Here is a 12,318-nt window from a genome sequence, read left to right as displayed (position 1 = left end):
TCCCAGCCCCAACACGAATGAGGCAGATTGGGATCATGACAGCAGAGACCCGCCGGTGCTGATAGCGGATATCAATTCAGCATCTGGATCAGAAAGAAAGTTGAGGATGAAAAAGTAAGTAAAGTGTTAGCTTGGATGCTAACGTTAGCTAGCCGATTTTGTGAGTGTTTAATGAGAGATGGTAGATTCAATACACCAAGCTAACTAAAACAGTGTGTAATTAGAGATGGTAGATTCAATACACCAAGCTAACTTACTGTACACAGTTGAGTGTTTAATGAGAGATAGTGGATTCAATACACCAAGCTAACTTTACACAGTGTTTAATGAGAGATGGTAGATGGAAATTACTTCTATGTTGCGATAACTTCTCTGTATCATGTTTAAATGTGTTTGGGGGGGAAATGTCCAGGCTGCAAAGTAAGCAATATGGTAATAGCCTATCAGACCAATACATATGGAATTAATTCTTAGTCATTTTCCTTAATAGTTCTTGGCTGGTATGGCAACATATTAGATTCTATTGAAAGTGGTATTAAAAAGGTCTTAAAAAGTCTTAAATGTAACCTGTTGAAACTTGCAGGAACCCTGTCCGTCAACATCCACCTTCAGTGAGACAATAACACCTGCCCATCATGAAGATGACGTGTCACCCACCTCTACAAGCAGCAGTATCACCACCACCACTAAAGGTTTGACCTCACAAGACCCTGCACTATGGCCAAGTGTCATAGGCCTACCCAACAATGAGGTATCAAGGGGACCAATACAAGTCAAAGATATTGTTTTCCCCCAAAATCCAGCGAACATGGCTTCTGTATTCGGTTAGCACAGACTTAGTCTACTGTTTGATATTATAAAAAAAAATTATATGATGAATAAATGCCTCGTAGTTAAAGAAAGCTTGAATTTCAGACTTCTTTATTACATATTTCTTTTAATCTCTCCCGTCCTCCCCATTTTTTTAACGCACCAGCCACCACTGACACACACGGTGGGGGATGTTTTAAAAATAAAAAATGTGCTTCACCAAAAGATTTGGTCAGCAGCCACCACTGGATAGCATTGGCTATATTTTATGTATATGTCAGGAAAGTAGCTCAGTGTCACATCTTTGACTCACATTCCAATAATCCATTTTCTTTAAAAAAAAATCACTATTAAGCGATGGGCATATTTGTCTCTCACCAACCTATAGTGACAGAAATTGTCAGGTTGACTCCCATGTTAAACACATATTTTGAAATACACAGCCTGTACAGTTTAATTATAAATCATTCTAATTGTAATATACAGTGCCTGAGATGAGTTTGTGCAGGTTTTTTTTCATCCTGAGGATGGCGCCATCCTCATCTAAACACACGTATATAACTAGTAACTAGCACAACACTGGTTTGTGCACTGTAATAAAATACGTTTTGTTCAATGGAAAAATAAATAGTCCTTTTTCCTTTTTTTTATTGCTTATAGACCAGCAATACCCAAAAGTCACAACAGCAAGTCACAAACTGCACTGTTGCAGAACTGTTCTTTCTTTGTTCGCCTTCCAAATTGAAATATTAAAGTTATCAAAATGACAATTTTCTGGTTGTGTTTTCCTGCATTTAACATTTTCAAACAAAGCCATCATGAAACTGACAGAATTACTGAACAATAAAGTATAATATATTGTGTGGTACCCTGTCAATAACTTTGGCAGACAGGGAATATAATTAATTTTCAATACAAAAAGTCCTCAACTATACTTTCTCTCTCTAGATGGATAGCTGTTTGTTGATGTGTTAAAAACGCATCAGATTACTGTAATTTTGTAGCTTTTTTTTGTTGTAGTTTGCCTGGTATGTAGCCTTGGTTGGTGGCTGCCCCACCAATGTTTTACATATAAAAATGTCACTGTGCGTGCACGTGTGTGTGTGTGGGGGCCTTGTGTGTACTTGTACTACTACTGTATGTACTACTACTACTACTACTATGCACTCAAGACTCTAGCACCCGAGAAAGAGTTGTACCCTTCCTGCTGACCTGTACGGTTATGGAAAAGACTGCGCCTCGTGGTACCATCCGTTACACTCACTCCACTCCACTCAAGGCATCCGGGTCACCTTAAACTTCGATGCCCCGGGGGAGTTTCGAACCTGTGGTCTGCCGCACCGCGGGCTACAGCACAGGCCGCTATACCAAGAAGTGAACTCACTGCTTTGCAACGTGTCGATGTGTCGAGTGAGTTTGACCCACAGCACCGCTACTCGCCACAGTCACTTCACAACATCTGAAGTCCAGCGTGACTGCGCCTCGCGGTACCATCCGTTACATTTGTACTTCTATTTGTACTACTATGTACAACTTGTACTACTACTACTACTACTACTATGCACTCAAGACTGTAGCAAGTTGTAAGTCACTTTGGATAAAAGCATTCAGCTAAATGACTAAATGTAAAAATGTAAATTTACTTATACTTATACATACTGTATAAAGCAACATCTCCCTATGTGGGTTTAGCCTCACATTAAGTTAAGTATAATTTGAACCTTTTTAACTGGGGAGAAAAGATGAATGGGGGAAGGAGCATGTGTGTCTTAATTACACCCCTCACCTCTCACCCCTCACCTCTCACCTCCCATCCCTCTCCCCCACACAATACAGGCTTGTTCGTCTGGTAAGTTTCATGTAAATGGTAAATGATGCATTCATATACCACTTTTACCAATTTTGTTCCTCACATTTTTACCCATTCACTCACACATTCACACACCGACGGCAGAGGCGACCATGCAAGTTGCCAACCTGCTCATCGGGAGCAGTTAGGGGTTAAGTGTCATTGCTCAAGGACACTTCGACAAGCTGCCTGGGACGAGCGGGAATCAAACCGGGAACCTCCGGATTAACAGACGACTGCTCTACCTTCTGAGCCACTGGCAACCGTATATCAAAGTACTCGTTTGTGTCTTCTGTATCTGTGAATACTCATCATAAAGTGACGTGGTGCACTTTTACTATAACTAGACAAATAAAGTATATTATTAGTATATATATATATATATATATATATATATATATATATATATATATATATATATATATATATATATATATATATATATATATATATATATATATATATATATATATATATATATATATATATATATATATATATATATATATAACCAAACTGAGTGACGCAGCCAGCTACTGCAGCTCTGCCTGTACTGCACGACACATGAATGAATGATAATGAAAACTTTTATTTAAAATGGACACCACAGCTACATTGGACCAGTCACAGTGGACAGACCAGATGCGTTGTTTTGCGTGTTTATAGCACAAGTGCTAGTTTTCAACATCAGTCCATTGAGCCTTTTCTAAACGATAGAATAAAATGAACAGTATAATACAGAATTAAAATCACAAATCAGAACAAATAGTTACCAGAACAAGAGTCCATGATCAAAACAACAAAACCAGTCCGCGTCTACATAATGTGAGCAATGCTGCTTTGATTTCAGCCATACTTTGAGTCCTCTGTTGAAGACGTTGGCATACGACAGCAGATAATCTACATGCTTGTGGAGACACTGGAGACACGGATCATCTTTAGAAAAACGTTGATAAGGAATGACGTTTCAACCCAACAGTGTCTTCCTCAGAGTAATGACTTGTGTTGGTGTGACCAGAACATAACAGAAAATGAAAACAACCGGTCCTCGTCAATCCTGCCTCAACCACTAGCAGACAATCTCCACTTCCTCTCAGAAACCCCTCCAAGCCCACCTGCTCTCCCATCTTCTATTTTAACCCCCACACCCAGCATGGAAAACGCCCCCACACCAGCATGGAAAACGCCCTTCTCAAAAGTAATCATTGATCTCCTCACCTCACTCAAGTTCACTTGCCAAATAAGATCTACTTTCATTTGATCTTAATATTGATCGGCTCACTCATGCCTGTGCTCTGGAACAGAGATGGCTTGATGTGATGAATGTATGCAGTGTAACTCAGATCATGAATGCGCATACCAGGTGTTTTGTAATGCATGGGATTGTTTCATCAAATTGCTTAGATCATATATATATATATATATATGATCTAAGCAATTTGATGAAGCAATCCCATGTTTTTATTATATTAGTGCTGTCAGGCGATTAAAAAAATGTATCTAATTAATTACAGGATTTGTAATTAATTAATCGAATTAATCGCATTTTAATCGCATAACCATTTTATGCCTGATATTCTATATTCTTTTTTTTTTTTTTTTTTTTTTTATTGTTGCAAAACAAAACTTATTAAAAGTCAGTACTCAACACACAATGTATAATGAAACTTTCAGTAAAGGTGGTTAAAATATATGCAAGTACAGAAACAGGATAAAACAAAAATAGTCAATAATAACATTTTAACCGTATACAGTGTATATCCAGCGAAGTTACAATTATATAAATGTTAGTATATAATATACCCCTAATACCTATTTTCTAAAACCCTACACACATATGCTCCAGCTCAAACCCCCCCCTCCCGGACCCCCTCTTGGATAGTGCCTCCATTATCCCTCACTCCTAACCAAACATCACCATTATAGGCTAGCTTTTATTCTCTCCACCACTTCTAACCACATTGACATTTTGGATTCATTGAGCCCCAGAATTCTTGCTGTAGATATTTCTTGATATATCACATCGAGATATGTAAGAAACCACACTTTCCGGCACATTTTTTCCGGTTGAAACCAACGTGATGCGATCAGTTTTTTAGCTACTGTGATACCCGATAAAATCAATCTTTTTAGTTGTGGATTCACTGCAAACTCAAAAACATCATTCAATAGCAATACCGCGGGGTGTACAGGTATATTCCAAAATACGAGTATTGATAATTGTTGGGACACATCTTTCCAGAATGCCTTAACTGGTGGGCAGTCCCAATACATGTGCATAAATGTTCCTTCGTCCCCATTTGTACATTGGGAGCATTTGGAGTCTTGTATAAGCCCCATTTTGCACAGCCTTATAGGAGTCAAGTATGTCCTGTGAATATAGTTCAGATTGATTTGTTGATGATCCGGGTTCCTTGATGTAAGTCGGACATTTGCCCAGGCTCCTTGCCAATCAAAGTCATTTTCCAGGTCTGGTATATCCCTCCTCCAGACATTGTCTAGTTGAAGGGTTTCATACGAGGACGTTAGTAATTGATAATAAAAACCTGATACAAAACCTCCCAATGTATCTCTTTCATAGAAAAATTTGTGGTATCTGTGGTGTTCAATTGGTATGTGTAATGGAACACCGTGAGATCTCATACAAAGTCGTAACTGTATGTAAAAAAGCCATGTGGACTCGGTGAGGTTAAACTTTATGCATATTTCGACATAACTACAGAGGCCCTTGTTATTAAAAATATCCCCTAATGAGTGTATGCCTCTTTCTTCCCATACAGGGAATCTTATAGGTCGTTTTCCCATTAAGAGAGCATTGTTATTGAATATGGGAGTGTGATTATGCCATACTTGAGGGTTAGGAAATTTCCTTTGTGTTTCCCGCCATGTCCTGATTGCATGGGTTATTATTGGGCCAAATTCTCGCTCACAATGCTTGATTGAAAGTTTAGTGTATGCTATGTCTTTCAATCTCTGTGGGGCTACTATGTTTTCTTCTAATTTTCTCCAAGATACCAAAGCCTCGGGGTCAAACCATATCTTCTTCAATGGTCTTAATGTGAAGGCATTAAAATATTGTAAAAAATCTGGGACTGCCATGCCACCGTCTGCTTTATTTCTCTGTGCGGTGGATCTTTTTATGCGAGGTGGTTTGTTATTCCAAATAAATTTGTATGTGGAGGTTTGTAATCTTTTCCAGTAGCCCTCTGGAGGAGGTAACGGAAGCATTGAGCTGAAGAAATTGATTCTTGGTAATACATCCATCTTAACTATTGATACCCTTGCCTGTACTGAGTTTTTAAGTTTTGCCCACCTGTCCAGGTCGTCCTTGATTTTGTTCTGTATTTTTGTGTAATTGTGCTTCACCGTTTGTCTTATGGTGGGAAATATTTCCACACCCAAGCATCTGAAATGTTTGACCATGGGTATCGCACCTGGGAGGGTTGTCTCTTTTTTTGCACTGGTGTTAAGAGGAAGAAAAGCCGACTTAGGCCAATTTATTTTAAATCCCGATAAATCACCAAAGTTCTCTATCAACTTGAGTATAAGCGGCAATGTGTTGTTGGGGTTTTGCATGAACAATATTACGTCGTCCGCATATAAACTAATTTTATGATGTGTGCCCTTGATTACTATTGGTTCTATGTGTTGGGATTGTCTTATAAATTGTGCTAAAGGTTCTAATGATAGATCGAATAGTCCGGGACTAAGAGGGCAACCTTGTCTGGCTGAGCGTGATACCGGAAAGATATCGGAGATGAATGTGCCTGTTGTAATCCTGGCCGATGGGTCCTTGTATAGTACTTTAATCATATCAATGAAACCTTTTCCTAACCCCATCCTTTCCAATACTGCCCATAGAAACGGCCATTCCAACCTGTCAAATGCTTTCATAGCATCCAGGGATAGTATCGCCTTAGGTGTGATGTCCTCTTTGTCTGTATCTAGTACGTGCAGTATTCGCCTTATGTTATCATTGATCAGGCGACCTTTTATGAAGCCTGTTTGGTCCGGATGAACTAAAGACGTCATATGCTTTTGCAATCTGATGGCTAATATCTTAGAGTACAGTTTGACATCGGTTCCGAGGAGGCTTAAAGGACGGTAACTACCGCATTCAGTGGGGTCTTTGTCTTTTTTGTGAAGAACTGAAATGAGTGCGGTATTTTGGTGTTCAATGAAGCTTCCCTCTTTGACTGAGTATAAGATCATATTTAGTAATAAGGGTCCAAATATGTCCCAGCAAGAAATGTACATTTCTGATGGGATACCGTCAATTCCCGGAGCTTTGCCGTTTTTCATTCCGGATATGGCCTTCTTGAGTTCTTCTAATGTGATCGGTACTTCTAACTGTTTAGCGTCTTCATCCGTAAGTTTAGGGAGAGTAATTTGATTAAGATATGTGTCTAATTTGTCTTGATCAAAGGTCGTTTCTGAGTTATATAAATCGGAGTAGAATTCTTTGAATGTATCGTTTATTATTTTGGGTTCTGTTACTAGAGCTTGTTGTTTCCTAATGGCAGTTATATCTGCAAATTTTGCATTAATTCTTAGTCGCATGGCTAATAGGTGACTAGGTTTAGAACCTTGGAAGTACTGCTGTTGTCTAGTGCTGCGTATTTGCAATTCCGATTTTTGTCTGTACATTGCTTTGATCTCTGTCTTTAGAATGTTAACTTGGTTATCTAGTCTAGTAGAGTTGTTGTATTTTAAAGAATTAAAAAGCGTTGAGTAAAGCGTTTCCATTTCAGACAGTTTTGTGTTTTGATTTTTGCGCAATATGGAGGTAAATCTATCCGAGAAATCCTTGATCATATTCTTTACCGACATCCATAATATTCTGGGATCTTGCACCGAGTTAGCATTATCTTGTAGGAATACTGTGAGAGCTTCTTTAATTTGTGTAATGAATTCCTTGTTGTTAAGCAGCATCGAATTAAAACGCCATCTTGGGGCCCGGGTAGATAGTGTACCAAATGTTGCTTTCAGGATTAAGTAGCAGTGATCTGATAGCGCATTGGGTGTCATTTCCACTTCATATTTATCAAATATTCTCGGGGATGCAAAGACGTAATCAATTCTGGATAGTGTGTTGTGTCTCGCCGAACGACAGGAGTACTTGCGGGTCATGGGGTTAAGTGAACGCCATAAATCAGTTACTCCTGTTGATTTCGACCAATCTTTTAATGCTTTAGATGAATTCTTTTGTTCGCTGGAGAAGGAAAGGTAAGTTTTGTCCATCCTTGGGTTCCAAATGGCATTAAAATCCGCACCTATTATATATGAGTACTCGGGATGGTTTAACATTTCTCCTGTTAGTGAAGTGAAGAAACCCACTTCGTACAAATTCGGGGCATATACCGCTGCCAATGCAATCTTCCTGTTATTGTGTATAATCCTAGCTATAGTTATGCGCCCCTCAGCATCCGACCATACCCCTTTCAATTCGATATTTAATTTGCGTCTGACGACTATGGCTACCCCTCTAGTTCTCGTAGCAAAAGAAGAGTGACTAATATTATGGTATATGTTATCCGCTAACGTATTTATGTCTCCCTCTAAAATGTGCGTTTCGCTTAATAGAGCCACGTCCACATGTTCTTTTTTCATCAGTGTAAGCACGCTTTTGCGCTTGTGTTGTTTGTTTATCCCACCGGTGTTCCATACCATTATATTCAAACTAGCCATAGTCTATGCATGTTTTCGTGTAGTTTTTGGTAATGTTTCTGGAGTATGAAGCTACAATAGATGCACATCCAATTAATGAGGTCCCGTTGAGAGCTGAGCTTAAAAACATATATATATACAAATAAAAATCCCCTATTTTCCCCTCACCCAGAAAGTCTATATTCTATAATCGTATTTCAAATTGCATGTGTCCAGATGGCAGAATTCAGTACTGTATCTACAAAACCTTCTGTTTAATCATCCTCCATCTATTAATTTGCTTAGATTTTTCAGGTCTGGTCAATTTGAGCATGGTGTTATTCACAGTCAAAGATGAAAAAAATTTATTGATATTCTCATTTGGTTCATTACAATTTACTCAAGCCTAGTAACAGACACTGTATTTCTGACACTGGGAATACATTCCCTGAGATCCATAGATGTCCCTAGATACCAAGAACATGCAAATAGACCATATTAAAAAAGTCTGTACATGTGTATTCTACGTTCTTATGGAATGAATGAGATAAAAGATTTATAAAAAAAAAAAAAATTATTTTTTAAATGTGTAATTAATTTTGAATTAATTTTCATGATGCGATAATTTGCTGTGTAATTAATTAATCTAATTAACGCGATAAACTGACAGCCCTAATATATATATATATATATATATATATATATATATATATATATATATATATATATATATATATATACATATATATATATATATATATATATATATATATATATATATATATATATATATATATATATATATATATATACATATATATATTGTGACAGATCTCCTCCCCCCTCCCATGGATATGTGAAGGATGGAGTAGAGTCAATTAGGTAGCTGATTAGTACTGATAGAATACACCTGTGCATAATTAGTTGACACACATCTCAAATCTTTTGGTGAAGCAAACATTTTATTTTCTAAAAAACATCCCCAACTGTGTGTCAGTGGTGGCTGGTGCGTTCAAAATTTGGGGAGGACGGGAGAGATAAAAAAAAAGATTTAATAAATGTCTGTGTTTCGGATCCAACAGTTGAGGGCCAACCATGGACATGTCCATGGCAAGGTTGTTTTGGCTTTTATTCCATTGTAATATCCCACTCAATGTCACCGAGCGGCACTGCAGATTTACCCTACTGTTGGAATTCGGAAAAGTGCATTACCGGCCAGATCCTTGTAGGGGCGCTGTCTCGATAATGCAGTGTTCCCTGTGGCAGAGCGGTGCTTTATTTTTTTTTACTTTGAATTGACTTTCCTGCTAGGCTGAATCTATGCATGTAGCATGTAGCATGGAATACCTTTTGCGACGCCAAATTCAGTATGCAGTAAAGGAATATATCATTTGGTCGTTTGGTTACAGATGGCGATCGATAACCGGGAAATCCTTTTGGGGATCCAACCGGCCCATGGTAAGATCTTTTTCACGTAAATTACACGCTGATCAGGCCTTGTTATCATACTCAACCAGGCAATCAGCGAATGTGGCTACTGAAGCTAACGCCATTATTGGTAATCAATAATCAGAAACTACGTCCCCCGCCCCCCCCCCCCCCCCCCCCCCCCCTTTCATGCATTCATGGTGGAACATGATATTGATCAAATGCATCTGATTTTTAGCTCTAGCTTCTGTAGGGCCGAAACGCCATTCGATTTAAGGGGATGCAGACCTGAGAAAGACGTTTGTCTTGTTTCCATCAGGGTCCCCCATTTTCAATTCATATAGACATTTATGACATACACAACATACATGACATTTATGGCATAAGGACATATAGGTATTTAGTACTGATACATTTGTGACATAAACGGTATTCAAATATACAGTACTGTTACCCCTAGATCCTGACAGAGTATATACATATGATGGGGAGGGGACTGTACATTAGGAGGGGGTGGGTGGGTGGGAGAGAAATATACATACGGCGGGGAGGGAATATATACATACGGTGGGGAGGAGACTGTCTATTAGGAGGTGGTGGGGGTTTTGGGCATTTACGGTGGCCAGTTTCGAATTGCAGCCTCCCGTAGGTGCTCTTTAAGAGCGGTTTTGAATGTGGGTAGGGATTCACATTCCTTTACAGCTTTGGGTAGGGCGTTCCACATTGATGTGGCATAATTGCGAAACGTGTTTAGTCCCTTGAGTGTGGGGTGGGGATCGGACGTTGTGGACAGCGACTCCTACAGGTCGGTTGGTGCGCCTGTACAGCAGAATCAGGAAGCAACGGGGGCAGCGTGAGCCTCCCACAGTCCCACGCATTACTCTTCGCCGCTGAGAGATCGCGCTGTGCAGGTGAAAAGATGCGACGGCTGCCTCCTCGTCTACCGGAGGGGACACGTGATGCAAGGCTTGGTCCACATTGCAGCTGACCAGTGGGAGGCATGGTCTAACAACTTTCGAGACAGGGCAGGGGAGAATTGGATAATACGAAATTGGGATGGGAGAAAAAATAGAAAATGGGGAGAAAAAGTAGATAAAAAAAACATTGGCTTAGAATTTACCAGTGACGTATATAAGTCACTTGTTTCTTTCCGTTCTTGGCAAAAATGTAAAATGTGGATTCTGCCCGTTGGAAAGTACTTTTTTCCTGTTTGTTGCTTTGCTTGTTCACTTTTGAATAAACCTCTGAAAGATTAATTCTACCCTTCATTATTGATGATTATCAGATAAACAGTACATAATGAGGTAATGGAGATACACCTGGGCCTTTATAATGGCAGCAGCCCACAATAAAGATGGCAGACTAATCCAGGGCGGAAGTCTCCGACAGCTTTTGCTATACCCCACCTCAACATTGGCTTCGGTTCCACTATATAACTGTGTCCTCCATCGACCAGTCTTCTCCTCTACTGCATAGAGGTCCACTCTACCAGTCTTCTCCTCTACTGCATAGAGGTCCACTCTACCAGTCTTCTCCTCTAGAGGTCCACTCTACTGGGGCTGCTTCAAAGCACCATCATCCACCATCATGTAAAGTACTTGAGTAATTGCACTCTGTACTCCGAGCCACTGTCGCCGCCTAACTATCCACACAAAATGACAATAATTGTTTTAGTTATTGCTTGCGATTATGAAAAAACATGGGGCTGAGGTTACACAAATTATTTAGATAATTAATAGTTGTATTTTCTAAAAGATAAGGATGTTGATATTTTCCATCATAATATTTCAGTGCCCCTGCAATGCAAAAAACATGCCCCCAAACATTAATTATTGGGGGGGCAAAATAAGTCCTATTGGAATTTTTTTTTTCAAATTCTATCTCTATGGCAACAGAACTAGCTCATCAGTAGCTCATCGGTAGCTCATCGGTAAGTCATCTGTAGCTCATCGGTAGCTCATCAGTAGCTCATCAGTAGCTGCTCATCGGTAGCTCATCAGTAGCTCATCAGTAGTTCATCAGTAGCTCATTGGTAGCTCATCAGTAGCTCATCGGTAGCTCATCAGTAGCTCATCAGTAGCTCATCAGTAGTTCATCAGTAGCTCATCGGTAGCTCATCGGTAGCTCATCGGTAGCTCATCAGTAGCTCATCAGTAGCTCATCAATAGATCATCAGTAGCTCATCACTAGGCTCCAAATGGTCCAGAACGCTTAGTGTTGAAGGGCCAGTGATCTCAGCTCTGTACACACTGCAGAACGTGATTCATTCATAGAAAATGTGAGAAAATGTAAAACACAATGTGTCAGACTTCCCCAGAACACAGGACCTCTGACTGCATAATTACATCTGAGTGAGAACAGCAGTGGACTCTCAGTAAAGTGATGCAGTGCAGCTCCAGTATTATACTATGTGGTTAAAGGGGAGATGAAGCAGTGAACAATGTGATCCTAGTTTGTTTGTTGTGTACCTTGTGTAAGACAGGGTCCGTCATTTTGTTGCTGACGTCACAGTGTTGGTTTGGTGTATACACTGCTGTTTAGCTGCATAGTAAACATGGACTGTCGGGTCAGTCAAATGTTGCCTA

The sequence above is a fragment of the Notolepis coatsorum genome (assembly GCF_963971535.1).
Source record: "Notolepis coatsorum genome assembly, chromosome: 15".
In the NCBI taxonomy this organism is placed as follows: domain Eukaryota; kingdom Metazoa; phylum Chordata; class Actinopteri; order Aulopiformes; family Paralepididae; genus Notolepis; species Notolepis coatsorum.
The sequence above is the reverse complement of the archived record's forward strand: the minus strand, read 5'-3'. Positions refer to the sequence as shown.